General features: G+C 36.1%; 1 long non-coding RNA gene across 1 annotated transcript; it reads left to right on the top strand.

The window, feature by feature from the left end:
* The first annotated feature begins 665 nt into the window (after positions 1-665).
* On the top strand, positions 666-2518 carry LOC149492656 (uncharacterized). The gene is made up of 3 exons (XR_016318725.1): positions 666-822; positions 953-1037; positions 2444-2518. It is a non-coding gene; the product is annotated as an uncharacterized LOC149492656 (long non-coding RNA).
* The last annotated feature ends 3416 nt before the right edge of the window (positions 2519-5934 follow it).

Raw genomic sequence — 5934 nt, 5'->3', positions numbered from 1 at the left:
AAAAGTCCAAAAAAGCCTATAGGAGTCTAGGTGCCCCGTCGTCTCCGTGGGGCAACATCCTCCGAGTCATCCCTAGCTGCTAAACTCTCCCCAACCTCACCTGTCTGAGGAGCCAACACAATCTCCTCATCAGTCCCAACCTCATCATCGGCGTCAGCCTGAACCCAACTGTAACGCCCCATTTTTTTTCCTGTGTTTTAATAGTAGTTTACCGGTCTGTGAATAGTACCACCGGTCCGAAAGTTGATATAATTTTTTGTCCGAAAAATTACTATTTATGTTTTATATTTTATTTAACATTTTTGGAGCATGTAGCATGGTTTTTATGGGTAGAAAGTAAGTAAGGAATATTTTTGGAGAATTTAGATACTTAGTGAATAGTGAATTATGGTGTTATATTAAGTAAGGAAATTTGAGCAATTTTTTTTTTTATGGAGGAAAATTGAGGAATTATTTTTATGGAATAAATTAGAGACTTTTGTGGAGATAAATAATATTTTGAAGGAATTTAATTGGAGAATATTTGGAGAGAAGACCAAAATACCCTCCAATTTGGAGAGAAGACCAAAATACCCCCTTAGTTGCTTTAATAAAGCAACTATCAATTATTGAGCACCAACTTTTGCCTTCTTCTTCTCCATACACGTTTCCTTCTCCTTCTTCTTCTTCTTCTTCTTCTTCTTCTTCTTCATTTTCTTCAATTCCTACTTAGTAAACACCCATCCAACTTGATTTAAGGCATAAATCTTAGAGAGTGAAGCTAGAGAAGTAATCTTTGGTGACTAATTTCAAGGAATTTGGTGATTTTCCTACTTGGGTCAAGTAAGTGATTTTATGATAAGTGAATTATTTTTGGATTTAGAGTTGTCTTTTAGCATATACATGCTTAATCATGCTCCAATTACTTCTTTTCTTTGTTTTCTTTGTTTGATTTTGAGTTTCTTCCATGTAGAGGGTGGAGAGCCTTCTAATAAGGATAAAGGCAAGACCAAAGCTTGAGAAGCTTTGATTAAAGCTTGTTAAAGCTTGTTTTGAAGGTTAGTGTTCATAAACACACTTACCTTACTCAAATTTTGATTTTGTGCCTTTATGCTATTATGTGTATATTTTGAGATTTTTTATGAAATGATTGGTTTGTTGAATTTTGGTTGCCATTACATGCTCTTGGATGATGTTTGATGAGTATTTATGTTGTGGTAGACATTTCTACCTTGTATCTTTGTGGTTCATGTTCCTTTCATGGCTCAAGTAAACTGAATTTGGGAAAAATGAGATTTTGAGTGAGATTTAGGACCATTTTTCGGTCCTTTCTAGTTTCCATTTGTGTCTGAGTCCTTCATAAAAGTTGTAGGTCTATCTCTTAGCTTTCTAACCCATCCTCTTGTGTCCAATTTGGAGATATATAACTCAACTTATGGCTGAAACACCCAAACTGACTCTGTTTGTGTCGGGCCACATGCATCACTAACTTTAGTGCCCATGTTGACCACTATAATGACAAGATTAGGTTCTGAGTTCTTCATAAAAGTTGTTTCCCTGTGTCTTGAAAATTCTCTCGTTCTGGATTGGTTTAATTTGAGTGTGGGGTTTAGTAGGAATTCAAGAAACAATGGACTTGGTTCTGCTGAATGAGGTCTGGTCTGTCAGTCTGTGTTCCTAGCTTCGTTTTGTTATCTTACATATTGATCTGGGCTGTGATCCCTTCATAAAATTTGTAGGATTTTGTCTTAGCTTTCTAACGACTCTAATTTCATTTAATTTGGAGACCCATAGCTCCGGTTATGTTTTAAAAACACAGCAAAGGTCCATGTTATTTTTATGCTGGAAATTTTCTATGTTAAGTCATTTTGTTTAAGTATGAGAATTTTTATGAATTACTTAAGTTTAAATTAAGTTTTTATTATGAGAAGACTAAAGAAAATGAATTTTATGAGAAATGTTTTTGGGCTCTAATATACTTGGTGTGAATTTGATGCATGATTTGATTTTATTATGTATGATGAGCATGCTCGGCATTTGATGCCATTATGATAAGAAGCTATGATCATATGCTAGGCACGTGGGTGTCTTATGTTAGGGCGGACACGCTTTATATGTTATGAAAAGGTTGGCGACCTAAGGCCATTATGAATAAGCTATGAAAACTTATCTACTTCTTTTTCTCCTAAGTGTATGTGAGCCCTTATACAATATTTTTAAGGAAGTGAAATAAATGAGATCACATTATGTTAATAACTCTTAATTTACCACAACTTATTTATGATATCAAATGAATTTCTAAAGCATGATGTGTTGGTGTGCATATGTACTGCATGTTCAAATTTAATGATTTTATGTATATAAATGATTGTTTTTAAGTATGTTGTCATCACAACATTGGTTTGTTGTGTTTTATGAGCACCACTGAGTTTTATACTCAGCGCGTTGATTTTATCACGCGCAGGTTGGAGATTGTGCTTGCTGCTTAAAGACCTGAAGAGTAGCATCAGAGTTGAAGAGATCTTTTGGTAGTTGATTAGTATTTTATGTAACTAAAAGTTATGGCATGTATAAGTATTACATTTTTGGAGACTGTATTATTTCATTTATAACTTAAGCATGTTATTGTAAATTATTTTGGTGTATATATATTGGGAGATAAACTTGGACTTATTTAATGGTTAGAACATTAGAAGTTGATATATTTAAATGAATGTATTGAAGTGATGAATATTATAATGTTATTGAGGAACTATGGAGTTATGAAATTATAGAAGTGCTATTGTGTTGTTATTGGAGTTTGATGGGGTTTGGAGTTTGAATTTGGGAGTGCTTTGTATTCATATGTTTGGCAACTTCTATTTTTAGGGGAAACTCTTGCAGTTTTTCTGTAGGATTCTCCCAAATCATTTTCAAAACAGAATACTATTACTTGCTAAACTTGTGAATACTAAGTCACTTCTAATTCATAATATGATTGTTTGATTTATATGTAGGTTAGGACGGTGCCTCTGGCACCGAATGTGGCATCCACCGTCGGGTCTTTCGGGATCGGGCGGCGGGTGTTACACCAACCATCGAGTGCACTCAGCAGTGCAGTCCTCCTTGACCTCTCAATTGGCTAGACAACGACAATGAACCAAGTCCGATACTCAGGAGAAGTCTGAACACTGGCAGGATTAGGTAAAGGACTAATCATGTGATGATCTCTAACTCAGGCCCTAAGGACGGCTCGGGTAACACCCGGAGTAATGGCTGAATCAGCAGAAATGTCATCCATAATCAGAACAGTCTGGTCTATCCTCATCTGCCTCAAAACACGCGAAGCGCAGTACCAAATACAGTGTGTAAGGCCTAAAAGGTAAACCCGTGTATGGCGGTAGCTAACCTGGATAAAGCGGGTGACGTCATACTAGGAAACGAACCACAATACCTCATTTGCACCCAACTCAATCAGCCATGAGGTCCATGCATCAGTAGACGGATGAGTGATCAAGATCCTCCGCATACGATATTGAGTGGGGCTATAAGGCAAGAGAGTAGGAGCAGCAACCACTTGGAGGTGGTCCTTTAACCAAACTTGAGTAATGGATCCTTTCTATTACAAAGGAACGAACCAAAAGAAAGAAGAAAAAAAGGAAGAGGAAAAGGAGAAATACCTGGAGAATAATCGGAGAGACCGTCCAGTCATTGAAGCCTAAAGCAGCTCTGTCAAGGCTCCTGATAGTCTCTGCCAGCATAATGCCGCCAATGCAACCCATATCCTCCATTTGCCGAACCATGGGACAGAGGTGCAAATCCCCAAAGCCTGGGTCCTGGTTGAACAAGAAACCAGCCGATAAGCAGAAAACCAAGGCCCGCATTCTCAGCCTCATCCGGTCCGGGTCGTCTGAGCGAACCTCTGAAAATTCGTCAATCAGGGGCAGCAGAATTGCTTTCTGGTCATCAACAATCATGGCCTTAGCTTGAGGCCGACTGAACTAAAACAGGCTCTCAAACGACCGAACATACCCAATTTTGACCTCATGCTTGACTAAAGGGGCATTGGGGTCGCACCCTATAATAGCATAGAATTCCTCAAAAAGAGGGCACATCTCCTCCATCATGGCCTCAAACCGAAAAACGTGGGCCTCCGGGTCCCAAAGTCTAATGCAGGCCTGTAAAAAATTCCAGTCAACTACTACCCCCCTAAGAGTAATGATAGGAGAAAGACCGTACCTCCCCAAGTTGATCTTTTCGACCTTGGAGAGACTCCTAGTCCAGTTATGCATGCTATGGTTGTAAAAAGGATTCATGTTTTTTGAAAAGAAAAGAAGGAAGAAAAGAGAGAAAAGAGAAGAAATCGGCTGAAAACTGCTTTTTTGGCTCGAATTTCGAGAGAGAATGAATGAGATCTGAAAAAAAAAGCCAAAAAAACAAGTTTTTATAGAAAAAACGCACCCCAGCGGCGGCGGCAGCGGCCGCCGGAAGCGGCGGCCACCGCAAAAAAAAAAAAAAAAAAAAAAAAAATATATATATATATATATATATATATATATATATATATATATATATATATATTTGTACTATACTGATTAACTGTCCATAAGTTAATTTACTATAAGGTATAGGTTGACCATATTGTTGTTTAATGTAATTTCTAACCTTTTAATTTATTGACAAATTCTTTTTGTACTATACTGATTAACTGTCCATAAGTTAATTTACTATAAGGTATAGGTTGACCATATTGTTGTTTAATGTAATTTCTAACCTTTTCACCCAAAAAATAAGGTAATCCAGCCAAGAACTTTTCTTTCCAAAAGCTTTGATTGGAATCTTCCCTTAACATTAATCGAGTGAGGAAAGTTGTTTTATAATTGTGAAAATCACTTAATCTTTTACACTTAAGATTACTTAATAACTCTGCATTTTTATCTTTTAAGTGAGATGGATCACCTATAAAATGTAATGAAATAGTAAGAATTAAAGATGACACAGCATCCTGAATTACTTCACTATTTTCATCATATATAGGTTCACCTTCATCATTTACTTGAATTGAATTTAATATTTCTAAATGTTGTTGGTCAGTGAGGTGATAATCCCACCAACCTTTTAGTTGTCCTGTAAAACCGGCTATAATGATTTCAGCGATAGCTCTATCTGAAATAATTGATTGAGTTTTATATGCATTAGCAGCCATAGTCATTTGCTGCAGAATACTCAATATATTATATTCAGAAAGTCCATCTATATTTGTTTTCGTCGAAAATCCCCCCGAAGGACCCGAAAACATCCCTTTTGTGATTTTTGATAAAATGTGTTTATTTTTTATGCGGTGCCGATAAATCGGTCTTATAAACAATTTTGAGTCGCCACCCATTGTTTAGGCAATGGGACCGTTTTTATAAAAATAACTCCATTTTAAATCCAATTTTATTTTAAGGCCAAATTATTTTAAAAGACTGGTCAGGCGCACCAATGCGATTCTGGGTAAGGGAATTGGGTACGTCGACCCGTTGGAAGCCGACGCCCGGAAAAATCGGCCTCTATTAACCTATGATTTCTAATTTATTTTAGTTAGAAAAGCCAAATTATTTATTTACTTAAACCCAACCCAAATAAATCAGACCGAGTTCCTATTTGAAAAATTATTTAATCGTCCCAAATAAATCTAATTATCACATAGCAATTATTCAAATTAAAGCAATTAAACCAAATAAATAAAAGAGACCCGCTCTTGCCTTATGGTTCAAGGCGGGTGACAAACCGACTCAAAAATATGTAATGGAATAAGTAAATGACCCGCTCTTGCCTTATGGTTAAAGGCGGGTAACAAACCGGATCCAAAAATATATATACAGATTGAATCAAAAATTAAATCCATAAACCAATAAAAATTCATACAAATAATAAAATAATAAAATTCATACAAATAAATATATATAATCACATTTTAATATTTTAAGCTCA

Source organism: Jatropha curcas, chromosome 11 (assembly GCF_041381405.1).
Source record: "Jatropha curcas cultivar XTBG-Jc1 chromosome 11, XTBG_Jcur_1.0, whole genome shotgun sequence".
NCBI lineage: Eukaryota > Viridiplantae > Streptophyta > Magnoliopsida > Malpighiales > Euphorbiaceae > Jatropha > Jatropha curcas.
This window is presented reverse-complemented; position numbering and strand designations above follow the sequence as displayed.